We start from the raw sequence: 18,469 nt of genomic DNA on the forward strand, positions 1-18,469 counted from the left end.
GAGAGAGGTACTGAGAAGGAGAGAGAGAGGTACTGAGAAAGAGAGAGAGGTACTGAGAAAGAGAGAGAGGTCCTGAGAAAGAGAGAGAGGTCCTGAGAAGAGGAGAGAGGTCCTGAGAAGAGGAGAGAGATCCTGAGAAGAGGAGAGAGGTCCTGAGAAGAGGAGAGAGGTCCTGAGAAGAGGAGAGAGAGAGAGAGAGAGAGAGTACTGAGAAGGAGAGAGAGAGGTACTGAGAAAGAGAGAGTACTGAGAAAGAGAGAGAGGTCCTGAGAAAGAGAGAGAGGTCCTGAGAAGAGGAGAGAGGTCCTGAGAAGAGGAGAGAGATCCTGAGAAGAGGAGAGAGGTCCTGAGAAGAGGAGAGAGGTCCTGAGAAGAGGAGAGAGGTCCTGAGAAGAGGAGAGAGGTCCTGAGAAGAGGAGAGAGAGAGAGAGAGTACTGAGAGAGAGAGAGGTACTGAGAAAGAGAGAGGTACTGAGAAAGAGAGAGGTCCTGAGAAAGAGAGAGAGAGAGAGAGGTCCTGAGAAGAGGAGAGAGGTCCTTTGAAGAGGAGAGGTCCTGAGAAGAGGAGAGAGATCCTGAGAAGAGGAGAGAGGTCCTGAGAAGAGGAGAGAGAGAGAGAGAGAGAGAGAGGTACTGAGAAGAGGAGAGAGGTCCTGAGAAGAGGAGAGAGGTCCTGAGAAGAGGAGAGAGGTCCTGAGAAGAGGAGAGAGAGAGAGAGGTCCTGAGAAGAGGAGAGAGGTCCTGAGAAGAGGAGAGAGGTCCTGAGAAGAGGAGAGAGGTCCTGAGAAGAGGAGAGAGAGAGAGAGAGAGAGAGAGGTACTGAGAAGGAGAGAGAGAGGTACTGAGAAGGAGAGAGAGAGGTACTGAGGAGAGAGAGAGAGAGCAGGAGAGGTACTGAGAGTAAGAGGTAGACAGAGAGAGTAGGAGAGGTACTGAGAGTAAGAGGTAGACAGAGAGAGCAGGAGAGGTACTGAGAGTAAGAGGTAGATAGAGAGAGCAGGAGAGGTACTGAGAGTAAGAGGTAGATAGAGAGAGTCCGAGTAGGAGAGAGAGACTTTGCCCTGGGACTCTGATCAGGCTCACTATTTTTTCAAAAACAGGGGGAATACTTGATCTAGGAAAATCTATGGCTGTGTGAACCGTGTCGCAAACTTTACCCAGAACGTATTTTCGAAAGAAAGCTCCAGCATCAACACTCTCTTCCCGATTTCCAACAGATTTGTCGCCATGGCAACTAAACCCCGAGCTGAGCAAGTAAAACAGCACCTTGTGAACTTCTCAATGAGGGAGCGAGTCACTGTGGACTGTGGTGTGGGGGACCATGCATGCTAATGATATAATGGAGGACCTTGTTAGGGGTGAAACTAATAGAAGCAAACACATTTACAGAAGTTTCCATTTGGTTGATTTGATTTGTTGCGTTTAGTGTACTTACTTGTTCCAACCATGGATCTCTATTTGCCTCAATGAAGACAGCAAATCACCATCGAGCAACTCTTCGCAAGATGAAACACCCATCCATGACGGGTGATCTGCATGTACCCTACATGGAGTCCGGTGTGGCTCAGTCGGAAAAGCGCGGCACTTGCGGAGTTGTGATCGTCGGTTTGATTCCCAATGAGGCCACCCATATGAAAATGTAGACATTAAGTCTATAAGTCACTTTGGATAAAAGTGTCTGGTAATTGGCATATGCTGTATTTCACTTTCAATGCATTTGCAAATAATGTCTAAAAACATGTTTGCACATTGTCATTAATGGGATTCTGTGTGTAGATAGATCAGGGAAAAAAATCTATTTAATTAATTTTTTATTGAGGCTGTAAAACAACAAGGTGGAATAAGTCTAGGGGTGTGAATACTTTCTGAAGGCACTGTATACCTCACATGCGACCTACGAGCTGACAAGGTAAAAGTTAAATAAAGGTCTAATAAAACATTTTAAATGATAAGACTATGTACTGTGTATGTCAACAAAGTCTATTAAACTGAATAGCTGACCAAATTTAACATTCTAGAAAAACTGTGTGAAATCAAGTATTATGCGTTTAGCTGACTAAGATCAAGGAATGGTCATGAGAAAAGAATATCAAAGCAAGTATTTTAACTTTGCAAAAATGAATGGATTCACATACAAGGCATAAAGCTTAAGCTACTCGGCAATACTGACATTAACAAAACATAATTATAGGTAGTATTCAGACCCCTTGACTTTTTCCACATCTTGTTACACTACAGCCTTATTCTAAAATTGATTAAATTGTTTGTTTTTTCGCCCTCATCAATCTACACACAATACCTCGTAATTACAAAGAAAAAACAGGTTTGCAGATAATATAATATCACATTTACATAAGTATTCAGACCCTTTACTCAGTACTTTGTTGAAGCACCTTTGGCAGCAATTACAGCGCCGAGTCTTCTTGGGTATGACGCTAAAAGCTTGGCACACCTGTATTTGGTGAGTTTCTCCCATTCTTCTCTGTAGATCCTCTCGAGCTCTGTCAAGTTGGATGGGGAGCGTCGCTGCACAGCTATTTCCAGGTCTCTCCAGAGATGTTCGATCGTGTTCAAGTCCGGGCTCTGGCTGGGCCAGTCAAACACATTCAGAGACTTCCCTCCGAGGCCACTCCTGCATTGACTTGGCTGTGTGCTTAGGGTGATTGGCCTGTTGGAAGGTGAACATTTGCCGCAGTCTGAGGTCCTGAGTGCTCTGGAGCAGGTTTTTATCAAGGATCTTTCTGTACTTTCTGTACTTTGCTCTGTTCCATCTTTCCCTCGATTCTGTTCCCAGTCCCTGCCACTGAAAAACATCTCCACAGCATGATGCTGCCACCACCATGCTTCACCGTAGGGATGGTGCCAGGTTTCCTTCAGACGTGAAGCTTGACATTCAGGCAAAAGAGTTGACAGGCAGAGAATCTTATTTCTCATGGTCTGAGAGTCCTTTAAGTGCCTTTTGGCAAACTCCAAGTGGGCTGTCATGTGCCGTTTACTGAGGAGTGGCTTCCGTCTGGCCATTCTACCATTAAGGCATGATTGGTGGAGTGCTGCAGAGTGGTTGTCCTTCTGGAAGGTTCTCCCATCTGCACAGAGGAACTCTGGAGCTCTGTCAGAGTGACCATCGGGTTCTTGGTCACCTCCCTGACCAAGGCCCTTCTCCCCCAATTGCTCAGTTTGGCCGAACGGCAAGTTCTAGGAACAGTCTTGGTGGTTCCAAACTTCTTCCATTTAAGAATAATGGAGGCCACTGTGTTTTTGGGAACCTTCAATGCTGCATACATTTTTTTGGTTCCCTTCCCCAGATCTGTGCCTCGACACAATCCTGTCTCGGAGCTCTATGGACATTTCCTTCAACCTCATGACTTGTTTTTTTCTCTGACATGCAATGTCAATTGTGGGACCATATGTGTGTGCCTTTCCAAATCATGTCCAATCAATTGAATATACCACAGGTGGACTCCAACCATGTTGTAGAAACATCTTAAGGATGATCAACAGAAATAGATGCACCTGAGCTCAATTTTGAGTCTAATAGCAAAAGGTCTGAATGCTTATGTAAATAAGGTATTTATTTTTTATAAATTTGAAAAAATGGATGAAAACCTGTTTTTGCTTTGTCATTATGGGGTACAGTGTGTAGATCGATGAGGATTTTAGAATAAGGCTGTAACGTAACAACATGTGGAAAAAGTCAAGAGGTCTGAATACTTTCCAAATGCACTGTAGATCCAAAGGTTAACTGACAAGACAAAGCATGAACAAAGAGATGCCCACTAGGCCAGAGGCCTAGGAAATTAGAATTGATCATACAACCTTCCTCCGTGGACTAGATATAGTATAAGAGACAGAACAAAGGTGTTTAATTCCACTGGTAACATCTGAAGGTCAAACGATGTATAACATCTGAAGGCCAATCAAACGATACCAAGTTTACAGTAACCTGAACACCCAGGCCCAATCTCCACAGGGTGTCACAGCATATAAAGGCTTGTGTGGCGGGATGAGACCAACGTAAATAAGACAGAATTCCCGAGAAGACAATAAAATCCCTTTGTATCGAGTCATTTAAGAGTTCCACTGGTACAGATACAAGTTACCATAGAGATCCTACATCCATATAGGACGGCATAAAGGTTATCCTCAGAGGACAAGTTTAGATAGATTCCAGACATGGCTGCTGTAGAATTATTATATCACATTAAAATCGGTCCTCTGGATACTGTAGCGAGAGAAATATATTTTGGCCCCTTAGAGAGGGGAAGGGCTGACTGATCCTTGGGAATTGTCCGTTGTGTCTTCCTTGTGCGCCTGGGCCATTTGGAATTCAGCCCCAGATGACAGACAGCACATACTGTATCTCATTTACATAAGTATTCACACCCCTTTGCTATGGCACTCCAAATTGAGCTCAGGTGCATCCAATTTCCTTTGATCATCCTTGAGATGTCACTACATCTTGATAGGAGTCCACTTGTGGCCAATTCAATTGTTTGGACATGATTTAGAAAGAAACACACCTGTCTATAGGGTCCCACAGTTGACAGAGCATGTCAGAGCAGAAACTATACCACAAAGTCCAAGGAACTGTCCGTAGATCTCTGAGATGAGACATATATCTGGGGTAGGGTATAAAACAATGTATAGTGTTGAAAGTTTCCAAGAGCACAGGGGTCTCCATCATTGGGAAATGGAAAAAGTATGGATCTACCCAGACTCTGACTAGAGCTGGCCATCCAACCAAACTGAGCAACCAGGCAAGAAGGACCTTGGTCAGGGAGGTGACCAAGAACCTAATGGTCACTCTGCCAGAACAACAGAGTTCCTTGGCTGAGATGGAGAATCTGCCAGACGGAGAACAGTCTCTACAGCACTTCACCAATCTGGGCTTTATGGGAGAGCGGCCATACGGAAGCCACTCCTGAGAAAAAGGCACATGACAGCATACCTGGAGTTTTCAAAAAGGCAAGTGAAATCCTCTGAGTGCATAAGGCAAAATAATCTGTGGTAAGACAAAAATGTAACTATTTGGCCTGAATGCAAAGTGCGCTGTCTGGAGAAAACCAGGCACAGCTCATCACCCGTCTAACAGCGTCCCTACCGTGAAGCATGGTGGTGGCAGCATCATGCTATGGGGATGCTTTTCAGCGGCAGGGACTGTGAGACTGGTAAGGATAGAGGGAACAATGAATGGTGCCAAATACCGGCAAATTATTGATAAGAACCTGCTTCAGAGTGCAAACGACCTTAAATTGGGGCAAAGATTTGTATTCCAACAGGACAATGACCCCAAGCATACAGCCAAAGCAATGCTGGAATGACTTCAAAACAAGAATGTGAAATCCTTGATTGGCCCAGCCAAAGCCCAGACTTGAATCCCATTGAAAATCTGTGGAAAGACTTGAAGATTGCTGTTCACCGCAGCTCCCCACTTAATTTAACAGATCTTAAGAAAATCTGCATGGAAATATGGGAGAAAATCCCCCAATCTAGATGTGCAAATCTGATACAGACATTCCCATAATGACTCAAAGCTGTAATCGCCTGGCCTCCCGGGTGGCGCAGTGGTTAAGGGCGCTGTACTGCAGCGCCAGCTGTGCCACCAGAGACTCTGGGTTCATGCCCAGGCTCTGTCGCAACCGGCCGCGACCGGGATGTCCCTGGTGCGACACACAATTGGCTCAGCGTCGTCCGGGTTTGGGAGGGCTTGGCCGGTAGGGATATTCTTGACTCATCGCGCACCAGCGACTCCTGGGTTGCACGGTGTTTCCTTCGACACATTGGTGTGGCTGGCTTCCGGGTTGGATGCGCACTGTGTTAAGAAGTAGTGCGGCTAGGTTGGGTTGTGTATCGGAGGTCGCATGACTTTCAACTTTCGTCTCTCCCGAGCCCGTACGGGAGTTGTAGCGATGAGAGAAGATAGTAGCTACTAAACAATTGGATACCGCGAAATTGGGGATAAAAAAAATATTTTAAAAAGCTGTAATCGCCTAAATGGTGCTTCTACAAAAAAATAATTCTGATTGGCTGGGCCTGGCTACCAAGTGGTTGGGCCCAGTCATGTGAAATCTATAGATTAGGGCCTCATGAATATATTTCAATTGAACTGTAACTCAGTAAAATCTTTGAAATTGTTGCATGTTGTGTTTATATTTTTGTTCAGTATAATATGCTTAAATGCGAACAACGTGCGACAGACACTGGGAGCTAATTGAGGATATAATTACATCAAACACCCTGAACTGGAATGGGTGTTTGATGTGACACTTCAGCTGTATTTATAATATTTGCAAGGAGAGCAGCGGGGAGGATGAGGTGAAAAGGTGGAATGGAAAATTAGTCTTTAAAAAGGACTTATTTGCAATAAATAGATAGATAATGCAGCAACCATGTCGCCAAATCTAGCACTCTGCGGCCTGCTGACTATCAAGAGCAGGCTCTTCAACAAAGTGCGTGTGAATTGTGCTGACATGCATGAGGTCCCCTGGTTCAAGTCCAGCTCCTGGCTCTATCCCCCAAATTCACAACAGCGTGTTAAGCATTTTTTAGTGTTACAATACTTAATGTCATACAGTAAAGAGCTTTTTTGCTCATTAAAAGGCGCTATACAATATAGCATAGGAGCATTATCACAGTATACACCAGGCATATACAATACCACCTGATCAAACCGATCAGATCTGCAAGAAAGCTCCTCAGTCAGCTGATTACACATTCATGTGTGACAGAGTTTTACCATCGGAGTATTGAGTTGTGGACTGAATGAAGCCGCCATCTTTACAAGCACTCAATCTCACTACTATGCCAGATTACTGGGTATCAAGATAAACTCTTGATACCCTGTCACTCTCCAGAGGTCTAAATAGCCCCATGTAAACCATCAAAATATTAATGAGCCTTCTATTGCAAAGTGTACTCATTCTGAGGGAACTTCCCACAGAATGATTGGCAAAAAAAACATTCATTCGTGACATTCTGGACAACAGCATTTGAAATGCAGCAAAGAGTAAATCAATGTAGTCTCACTGAAATACAAAATAAATATAATTGAAAACGAGAGAGAGAGAGACAGAGAGAGAGAGAAAGAAGAGAGACTGAGCAAGAGACAGATGCTGTCATTGTTGCCCAAATGTTTATTGTTGTGTAAAGGGTGTGTTGGTGAGACTAAGAGGGAGGAAGAGTGTGTGGTTGAGGCATTTGGTTTTACACTCCACTTAACGTCAGCACTCTCCCACACAATAGGAAACAAACAAAAGACACTTCAAAATAGGTCCAGCATGGCCTTGATCACATCGGCATCTGATCTCACAACCAACCTGACAAGAGGCACAATGGTACATTTTGTGAAGTGTGTGTATGCAGTACAGTGCCCGTCTAGTACTAGTTGTACATCCCCTCTCCCTTTATATTTTCCCTTTAGAAGGCAGCACCTGTATGTACAAATTGTTCCTTCCACTTAAAAGGACACACACACACACACACACACACACACACACACACACACACACACACACACACACACACACACACACACACACACACACACACACACACACACACACACACACACACACACACACACACACACACACACACACACACACACACACACACACACACACACACACACACACACACCTTTAGCCTAGTGGTTAGAGTTTTGGGCCAGTAACCAAAAGGTTGCTGGTGCAAATCCCCCGAGGTGAAACATCTGTCGTTCTACTCTTGAGCAAGGCAGTTAACCCCCCACAACAAAAAGCCTCCCCGCCCATCTCCAATTCAGAGGGGTTGGGTTAAAAGCAGAAGCCAAGTTTCGGTTGGACCTTGTGTGCAACTGATGATACAAAACATGTATTATTTATTATGACCTCTTTCTCCCTCTCTTTTACACACATACACACTCCTACTATACAGAGTTGGGTTGGCATGTTCACCCTCAGTGGAGCCAGTGTTTGTGATAATTATCCCGACCCGAATGTTGGCACACCAAGAGGGAGCTTCAAGTCGCCCACAAAACTCTCAAGGACAAAAACAACACCAGCTGCAGGAGCATAACGTAAACACTCCCTCTACTTTCTCCACCCCCCTCCCCCTTTCAAATACTTTTTTAAAACCTTGGCCTTGTTAGGGAACACAACAGGAGAAAAAAAACATGGCTAAATAGAAAAGGCCAAAACTTGGGGTATGCCTGTTCCATTTGCTCTCGGCTCGTGCAAGTCAATGTAAACAGTGGGCTACAGCCAAGTGAGAAGTCAGAGTTCATCAGTTCACCCGCGTTGGCCTGTTGAAGCGTGGGAGCGCATATGGAGGAGGCGGTGTCTGTGCCCTCACTACGTTTACCAAGCTCGGCATTGTCATAACACCGACACGTTCTTAAGCATTTTGCTGCAATATACAACATCAACAACAAGAGTTACATCACTTTGATGGTCCTCAGTTGGTTGGTCAAAACACACAGTGCATTTGGAAAGTATTCAGACCCCTTGACATTTTAGACATTTTGTTACATTACCGACTTATTCTAAAATGGATTAAATTGTTTTTTCCCCCCTCATCAATCTACACACAATACCCCATAATGACAAAGCAAAAAAACAGTTTTTAGACATTTTTGTACTTTGTTGGCAATGATTACAGTATTCTAGGGTATAATGATACAAGCTTGGCACACCTGTATGTGGGGAATATTTCCCATTCTTCTCTGCAGTTTGTCTCAAGCTCTGTCAGGTTGGATGGGGAGCGTCGCTGCACAGCTATTTTCAGGTCACTCCAGAGATGTTCAATCGGGTTCAAGTCCTGGCTTGCCCACTCAGAGACCTGCCGTGAAGCGGTGTGTTGGCTGTGTGCTTAGGGTCATTGTCCTGTTGGAAGGTGAACCTTCTCCCCAGTCTGAGGTCCTGAGCGCTCTGGAGAAGGTTTTCATCAAGGAACTTTCTGTACTTTGCTCAGTTCATCTTTCCCTCAATTCTGACTAGTCTCCCAGTCCCTGCAGCTGAAAAACATCCCCACAGCATGATGCTGCCACCTCTATGCTTCACCGTAGGGATGGTGCCAGGTTTCCTCAAACGTGACGCTTGGCATTCCAAGTGGGCTGTCATGTGCCTTTTACTGAGGAGTGGCTTCAGTCTGGTCAACATAAAGGCCTGATTGGTGGAGTGCTGCAGAGATGGTTGTTCTACTGGAAGGTTCTCCCATCTCCACAGAGGAACTCTGGAGCTCTGTCAGAGTGACCATCGAGTTCTTGGTCACCTCCCTGACCAGTTTGACAGACGGCCAACTCTAGAACGCGTCTTGGTGGTTCCAAACTTCTTCCATTTAAAAATGATGGAGGCCCCTGTGTTCTTCGGGACCTTCAATGCTGCAGAAATGTTTTGGTACCCATCCCCAGATCTGTGCCTCGACAAAATCCTGTCTCAGAGCTCTATGGACAATTCCTTCGGCCTCATGGCTTGGTTTTTGCTCTGACATGCATTGTCAACTGTGGGACCTTATATAGACAGGTGTGTGCCTCTCCAAATCATGTCCAATCAATTGCATTTACCACAGGTGGACTCCAATCAAGTTGTAGGAACATCTCAAGGATGATTAATGGAAACAGGATGCACCTGACCTCAATTTAGAGTCTCATAGCAAATGGTCTGAATACTTATGTAAATAAGGTATCTGTTTTTATTTTTTTTATATACATTTGAAAACGTTTCTAGAAATCTGTTTTCACTTTGTCATTATGGGGTACAGTGGGTAGATTGATGAGGACGTTTAAATGTATATATATATATATAAATATTTTAGAATAAAACGTAACAAGATGTGAAAAAACCAAGGGGTCTGAATACTTTCCGAATACACTGTAGAGAATGGAAGTTAAGACATTTGTAATAGAAAAAAATCCAAAGTTCCTATACCAGCCTGTAAGACCACATAAAGTATTCTTGTCCTATGATGAAATTGTACTGTAGGGCTGATCAGCCTGGCTTTATCTGTGGGTATGAGTTGGGCAGTCAGTGGGGCTCAATGTTACTCTTCCAAAAGAAGGAAAGCCAATACAAGGGAGGTGACAGCTCCAGGAATGCTTGGAATTCTGAAATGTTATTCTCTATGGAAAGTTTATTTCTGTATGTTATCCTGAAACAGGGGAATGTTTCTCTGACACCCATTCTTGTTCCTCACTCCACAGCTACCCACTGTATATTATAGCCTCATTATTGTATTTTCTTGTCTTTTTTTTTTTTTTTGCTAAATATTTTCTTAAAACTGCATTGTTGGTGAAGGGCTTGTAAAAGTAAGCATTTTACTGTAAGGTCTACACTTGTTGTATACAGCACATGTGACTAATAACATGTGATTTGATTTTGATTTGAAAAAAACTAAAGCTGAGATAAATTTGAATCATCATGTGGTTGCTATGGGATTGGATAAATATTGATTTAGTAAATTAGTAGCACTAAGTAGCCTATGTGAAGGAAAGATACCACTGTAATGCTAACTCTCCTCTGGAATATTTGTGTGATTTTTGAAGATGTTGCCATGATGATAAGAAATTGCTTGTTGCCATGACCATGTATCCAAAACACTTCCCAAAAAGTATTAAAGTTGCAGTCATAATAATAAATAGTTATTATCTGTGTGTGTGTCATAAAATATAAAATTAACATAGTTTGCCCAAAACATTAACATCAATTAGTATGTTAGCTAGGTCTGCAATCTGGGAATTGGCTGGAAATAACAATATTGCCAGGGAAATGTAGGCTTACCTCTATCTTTTCTCGTCAATAATGGTCCTCCCTGTAGGATACTCGGTGAGTAGCCTAACTTTCAGTCTCTCTCTCTCCCTCTCTCTCCCTTTCTCTAGTTGTGCGTGAGGTTCCCGTTGTAAAACTAGAACCGCTTTAAAATATATCAGTACTGTAGAAATAGTAGCCTACACATTTGAATTCCCGTTGGGCGAACACGTTTCAGGAGCTCCGCAATCAGTTTACATTGCGCTCCTTCTCCAGTACAGAAGGTGGCGGTAACACCATTTCTGTTTCCTTGTTTTACTCTGTGGTTCTCGACTCAGTTCCAGGAAGTGTTGAATAACGTCATGGTAGCAACACGAGCTGGATCACCATTAATACTTCCGGTTTTCAAATTTAGCCTCCAAAATAAAAGTACGCTGTAAACGGTATGTGTATGCTATAGCATCCCATTGGTTCCTGCATTAACGCCACACCTAAGTGCACCACATTGGTTCCTGTATGAACACACCCGTATCCCCCTTACGCCTCGATCACACCGACAGGGTTTACATTTTGGATACACCAGAAATAAATTAATTTCTGATGGAACTCTGCGTTTGCCTTGCATCATTGCTTTGCAGAGGCAGTTGCAATGCGTTCTCTATGGTGCATACGTAGGATTTATCGAACATATGTGTCAAACTGTATGTGAACACAGAAATGGTAGCAGAAGGTGAATGTTGAACTTTTGTTGCACATATCAAGATGATGCTTCGTAGCATGTTGTGCAATAACACTGTAGGTTTGATCATGGCATACTAAAAGCCTACTGGTAAAAAAAATATGCAATTCATTTTTATTTATTTTTTTATCATTATTTGCATTGTATGATTCTTGTTTATTTATTGGTGCTGTTGTTAAAGGATGCAATTTTGAAATGTCATGTTTATGAAAAGTCTTACTGTATATTTGTTGTATTGCACAAACAAATTGCACTGTACAGGAAAAACAAAAAAACCCGGGTCCAGTCTACTCACTAGAGTCCCTAGAATACAATTCAGATGAGTTTGAACAAAAAAACTAGGTCATAGGAAGTGTTGCTGGGCTTTTACTGTGGTCAAATGAGGTGCCTGTAGGGTTTGTAGAATCTATATATGGTTTCATTTCAATAATAATACGGAGTGTTGCTGGCCTTTTACTCCACCCATTACATTGTCCACAATGCAAATCACCTCAGTGGTGGTCGGTGCCGTTTAAAATGAGTGAGGATGATTTTTTTTTCATGAGCATGGCCTTATTTCTATCACAGCCTATTGGATAACTATCGTTCATTTGCCCAGCTCAATGTAACATTGATAGGTTTAGGCTACCCATCATGAGGTTGCTACGACCTAGCCCATGAATGAAAGTTTACAACGTAGGTAGACGGGTCGAAAGAATTTTGAGTAATCAAAGTGACTGACAGTGACACATTCAATACCACCTTGCACACTCTTGCCTGCATCTAGCTGATTTAGTGTGCAATCATTAGTCCAACAGTCACAAATGAGAGTTTCTATTGGCAGTAGAGGTGCGTGGGTAAAATCACTGGGGAAGTCAGTGACCTATGTGTTGTTATATTTGTGTTGTTTGCTCTATAACCTGTTAGTTCATATGCCTTGCGACCGTGATATATATTATAGGCCTAAATCAGAGACAATAAGAAGACACAGTGGCAGAATAAATTCTTATAGCACAACTTTGTTTATCACAAAACCATATGGCAACCTCTTTCCAGTGAAATCCACAAAGCATATTACACGTACAGTAAACGGACATGGGTACATGACCTACAGCATGGTCAAGCAAGTTCATGTGTTTGACATTTTCGGACCACTAAACAACTATTGATTTTGAACCACAGAGAGTTACAGCAAGTCGCAAAGGAAACAGGAGCTGCCTCCACTATTCCAGCATCATTTCAACATCATCAAATAAATCACCTACGCTTAGTCTAATACAGTGACAACTAAAAGATACCAAAAACATTTTAGTCCAATCAACGTAACTAAATATGATGTTGCTGTCCATGGTTCTGATTTCTGTGTGTGTGTGTGTGTGTGTGTGTGTGTGTGTGTGTGTGTGTGTGTGTGTGTGTGTGTGTGTGTGTGTGTGTGTGTGTGTGTGTGTGTGTGTGTGTGTGTGTGTGCGTGTGTATCCGTGTATGCACGTTCACGCAAGTAGAAAACATGTTGACTCACCTTACTTGTACAGGAAAGCCAATGCCATCCTCCTCTCTTTAATGTTGACGAAATGTCCTACCACTGTCACACAATACACACTTTTATTTTTTGTTGTCCTAGGCTACCGGGCTAAAATGCTTGCTCGCTAGCCTAACTTCCATTCATGGGCAAAGTTAGCGAGTTAACACTAGCCTTCTCCATCTAGCTACATATTGAACTTCCATCCACTCAGGCCAGGGGCACAACAATGTATGAATTAATGGTTGGATCAGAATCGGAATTATAATCATTGGCCAGTATGGAGAATTAAGTAAAACCACAAGTCCAAATCCCTATTTCCATCCATGGCTAATTTTGGAAAAGGACATTTTTAGCTAGCTGGCTATCTAGCCCTCGGATGACAAAAACACAACGAGATGCAACAATTCAAGTTTTTCTGTAAATTACATATTATCTCAATGGGATTTGATAGGATTCCAACTGGCTTCACTTGTCACTTTTTTTTGTGCTCCAGGACAATTCAAGTTTTTCTGTAAATTACATATGTTCTCAATGGGATTTGATAGGATTCCAACTGGCTTCACTTGTCTTGTGCTCCATGACCATTCACAATTGCGCTCGCTTAGTTTAGCTCAAAGCTGATTGGCTAATTTTATACTTTTATTGTCAAGGTACGCCAGATGCTAGCTGGCTTCTCTTGCCTTCAATGTTACCAGCAGCAACAATGTCATTCTCGTTTGGACCAGACAGCATCAGATACATGGCCTAAACATAGAGACAGAGGGCGCTGTTTCACTTGCTCATAGTCCTCCTGTGAGATGCATTCAGCCTCTTGCAAATTGAAGAAAAATTATGAAACACAGAGAGACGAACAATACATATTTTTTATATAAAAAAAATTTTTAAAAAATATTGGTCAATTTTGGGTGGAAGCCTGGCTTCCCTTGGCATCTATGAATTTGCTTCCGTTTAAGAAATGTTTTTCAACATAATCGGTAGAATGAATACATCCCTGATCACACACAAACAAGGTTAATTTTCATAGCAACCACATAAAAACAGCATGATCACTTTCCTTGTTGTATATATAATTCCTTCTCACAACTATCTACGTGTTTTCACTTTGCTTGTGGACTTCAGTGCACAACACATCAGCTGTCTCACACCAGGCAAAAAACGTCTCTCTCGGCATGTCCAGCCCACTCATTATCTCAGCCAATCATGGATAGTGGGAAGGTTGCCTCTCGTTCTGTGGCTGAACCAACAAGTTTCGTAATTGAACCATTTTATTCATATGGCATGCAAGTTTGTTTGGGGTGGCAGGGTAGCCTAGTGGTTAGAGAGTTGGACTAGTAACCAAAAGGTTGCAAGTTCAAATCCCCGAGCTGACAAGGTACAAATCTGCCCCTGAACAGGCAATTAACCCATTGTTCCTAGGCCGTCATTGAAAATAAGAATTTGTTCTTAACTGACTTGCCTAGAAAAATAAAAAAAATTAAGGCACATGAAAGTTCACATGTCCCAGAAGGCATTTCTGCCCAAAAACACATTTTTATTTTAAAAAATGTAAAAAATTGACTCTCCTGTGAAGTTGAGACTTTCGGAGATGGGAGAGGCAGGACTTGCAGCGTGATCTGCGTCACAAATAGAACTGACTTCTATTTTAACGCTTGGCAACGCAGACGCTCGTTGGCGCGAGCGAGCAGTGTGGGTGCAATAATTGAATAATATAGATTTCTACATTTATTTTACAACACTCGCGCACACGACGCGAGCGGTGTAGTCAGCCTCTTAGAGGGAGACAGAGAGCACATTCTAGAGAGAGGCAGCCTACTAGTGCGTCTTCGCCACACACCCCTTCGCTAGAAATTGTGTTGACATATTAAATTAGGGATGTCATTTATGAAAATATTACGCTGCATTATTTTATACTTTTAGAGTTTAGCCTATAACAGAAAATGCATGTGAAACATTAATGTTTCACTGCCTGGCAGACAAGTCTAAACAATTCTGCTGGGTTGCGTGGCAATAAAGCGCTGCATTTTTTTCATCTTTTTCTTTCGGATACCTATGGGTATACCCGATACAGACCTGACCCGATTTGGATCCAAATCTCCCTCATCTCGGATATATTTTGAGTCGGATCTGGTCCACCTCGGACCTGAATCGAATGGAGTTTTGATTTTCACGCAAAACAATGTGGGTCCTGCCCTGTGTCGGGATGGGAATTTCACAGATCCAATTTGGTTCCGATTTCAATTTCTGGATCTGAGAAGACCTCTAATATACAGTACTCACAGTCACTGGTTCAACTTCAATAAGAATTTCTCATGGTGAAAATCACAAACCTGGAACTCATCCTGCAGAAAGACAGAATGCATAGTCATGGTACAAATGTTTAATGAAACCTGAATTAACAAAATAGCTACTTATTTGAAACAGTGAATAGTTTTCAAAGTGAATGAAGCTCACTCACCTTTTGCAAATTAAAGCATGTTCTTCCTGAAGTCTACAGTAATGTGCAAGATTGCATGCTGCAGCAGATAGAAAAGCACTGCAGTCCAGTGTGCATTTGTCTTAATGAAAACATCTCTATCTCCAACAAAAATATAGAGATAAAACAAGCTCTCAAAAATGGATGACCAAAATATGATTTAAAAAAATTTGCATAAAAAATGTAAATAAAGCGTGATTCTCTCATTTTGACAATCTTGCTCTCCATCTTGTTTCTATTTAAGTTGATTTTTCAAGTAGCAAATTCCATGGTCATACAAAAAAGTGAGGGGGGGGGAATGTCCAGAAATGAGCTAATAACACTAAATAATGACTGGTCTCCTTTCAAAATTATAATTTTCTTTTTTTTTCTTTCAATTAATCTTTTCAAAAACAAGACCAGGCATCAAACGTGAATAGAAGGCCAAGGGAATCTACAAATGATTTAGATTAAGCCCCAGCACTTTTCCTGACAGCACATTTCGTGAAAAACCTCCATATTGGATTTTAAAACAATATAAAAACAGGTAAGCACGTGGAACCCTTCACATTCCCAACTACATGTGGTACTGAATGGACATTATTCGACGTTCAACAGTTACTGACACTACGTTTGGACATCATTAGGCTATACAGTAGATCTTAAAATAGGTATATAATGTAACTATATTAAAACTTGCATCTACTTCTTGTCTGAACTCTTGTCTGAGGTTGCATTGCTGTTTATCTTTCACCAGTCTGAATACAAAAGCGAAGGTGGCTAGAAAGAAAATTGTCATTTTTTTGAAAGAGCTGTCAAGGCAATGCCATGCTATTAAAATGTTCTGTACTGTGGTTCATTAGTTCATTAGTAAATAAATAAATAACAAACAAATAAAAAAAGTCTCATTCATCCTGTCTGCCATGTCTATTCCTTTACAATTTCCATTCGTCTGCAGGTGTGGCAGTGCACTTTTCTTCTTCCTTTGCCTACGCTGTCTGGGATGCGTTCATCATTGACACTATTTTTTGGTTCATCCAAAACATCCAAAAAGGTCAGCCAATCCCAAGTGTGATTCTTCTTGCACATGTCCATGCCTTCAATGGCAATACTTATTGCCTATGGCTTAGCTTTTTGCAATTGATCGAATATTGCCAAATCCTTCCTGAATCGATCATTTTTCTTTGACAGGAGATCTAGATCGACTATACAGCATACCTTCAGAAAACTGGCTTGGATCAACTCAACAATCTGAACAGTCAACTCAAAAAAAAGTCTGTCTGACCACACGGTAAGCCTGTCAAACACAAGGTTCTTGGGTTCCTCAATGTCATCAAACAAGCATACATTTCCTTCAACAAGGTCTCTCCCATCTTCCATGCCATTCCTTGAGCTTGGTAACAAGGGTTTGGTATCTTTCTTCCGTCTCCAACGCGTTTCCCTTCAAAGTCAAGGCTCTCCAGAGAGGATCAATGATAATGAAAACCAGACCCAGAGCTCTGCATCCGGCCTTGAACTGTAGAACCTCCAAGTCAGCAAAACCTGCTGCAGCAAACTACTCTCAGCTCTGTACATACTGGTAAACTCAACCAAATCATCCTGGATGCTATACACCCCAACATAATTATGAAACAGACCATCAATTCTCTGTCCAATGGATAGAGGCAAAGGAACTTCATCAAATTCTCTTTTTTTTCTGGTCAAAAAGGTTTAGAACGCAACGAGCTGACCGTCCTCTGCCCATCCAAGCTCTTGCACAGCATCACACACATAATTCACCAAACACACTGTTCCAGACTGTTCCAAACTCTGTTGTCCCAATGTTACAGGAGCTATGGACTCCTACTTCTTTATCTCCTAAAATCATATTCTCCCAAATTACAAGAGTCGTTTTTCCTGGTGAACTAAACCATCAATCAAATGTAAGCCACAGAAATGCTGACTTACAAGGGACATCATTGTCTTTTCAGTGGAACTAAAGGCAACATGTTTCTCAACTATCAGTGGTAGGATGTCTGATTTGTATTCAGCGAGGATTTGTTCAAATTTCTTTTCAGAACCGGTCCCAATACCTTTAAGCAGAGGTCAGTGGGTCCATTATCCTGGCTGTTTCATCGGTTTCGATAGAGGTTGTCTCTTCAGCATGCAGAGACCATACTGTTCCTGCATCAACGACCAGATATTTCACACCGATCTTGCTAACCATCTTCTCCTCTGTATCATTTGCCTCTTGTATCCTTTTCAAATCCAATCTTTTTGACGATCTTGCAGGTGGAGTAGCTTCTTTTTTCTTGCATTGTTTAGCCACAAGAGGTATTATAATCACTTACTTTTACAATTCTTCATTTGTGACATGTTTTTCTTAAAAATGCTACTTTCTCCCTCACCTCAAACTTTCTAAATGCCTGTTGTTTTTCGGTTACAGCTCATGAAGTACGCTTCATCACCTTCTCACCCTCATCTCCGTGGCCAGGCTTCTCACTTACATCTTCACTAGTGTTCTGGGGACATGCAGCTGTAACTGGAAAACTGCCTTTTCACTCTCTGCTGTCTTTCAAGAGCATGCAATGTTGCTGTAACTACTGTAGCAAATCGGTTGTCTCTTCTCTCTTCAGTCACATGCTGCATTCTGTTGTTATGTGAACGATTGGCTGAGCCTTGGATACAGCCAGTATTGCTCCAAACCGGCATCACTCGTTCGCTTACAGCCAATAGTGATCCTAAGCCCCCTCAAAAAAAAATTCTCATCGGATCTACACAAATCACGAAGGTCGCCAAAAGGTGACTAGTTTGCATCCCTGACGTTTACAGCTGTTTGAAGTTGAGCACCAACAGTTGTTGAATTCGTTTTAATCTCCCTATCACTTGATTTTGTATCTTCTAACGGACCACAAATAAGGCTTTGTTTTGTTGTGTCGTACCAATTTTCAGCATATGAATAACCTGCATCAAAGTGTCAGACCAAATGATAACTGGGGATATCTCCACCTCCTCCTCTGGCTTTATATCTACATCCATCTCACACCAACTAAACTATCTATCTGGGTGACAGCCAG

At 42.2% G+C, this 18,469-nt stretch overlaps 1 protein-coding gene across 1 annotated transcript in view; it reads right to left on the reverse strand.

Moving 5' to 3' along the window:
* LOC135505878 (tetraspanin-4-like) overlaps nucleotides 1-11,004 on the reverse strand; it is a 117,974-nt gene extending 106,970 nt beyond the window's left edge. Inside the window, exon 1 of the mRNA XM_064925103.1 lies at nucleotides 10,755-11,004. The gene's annotated coding sequence lies outside the window, so the exon portion shown is untranslated. The remainder of the gene's footprint in view (nucleotides 1-10,754) is intronic.
* Nucleotides 11,005-18,469: the final 7,465 nt, after the last annotated feature.

The sequence above is a fragment of the Oncorhynchus masou genome, chromosome 2, assembly GCF_036934945.1.
Source record: "Oncorhynchus masou masou isolate Uvic2021 chromosome 2, UVic_Omas_1.1, whole genome shotgun sequence".
Lineage (NCBI taxonomy): Eukaryota > Metazoa > Chordata > Actinopteri > Salmoniformes > Salmonidae > Oncorhynchus > Oncorhynchus masou.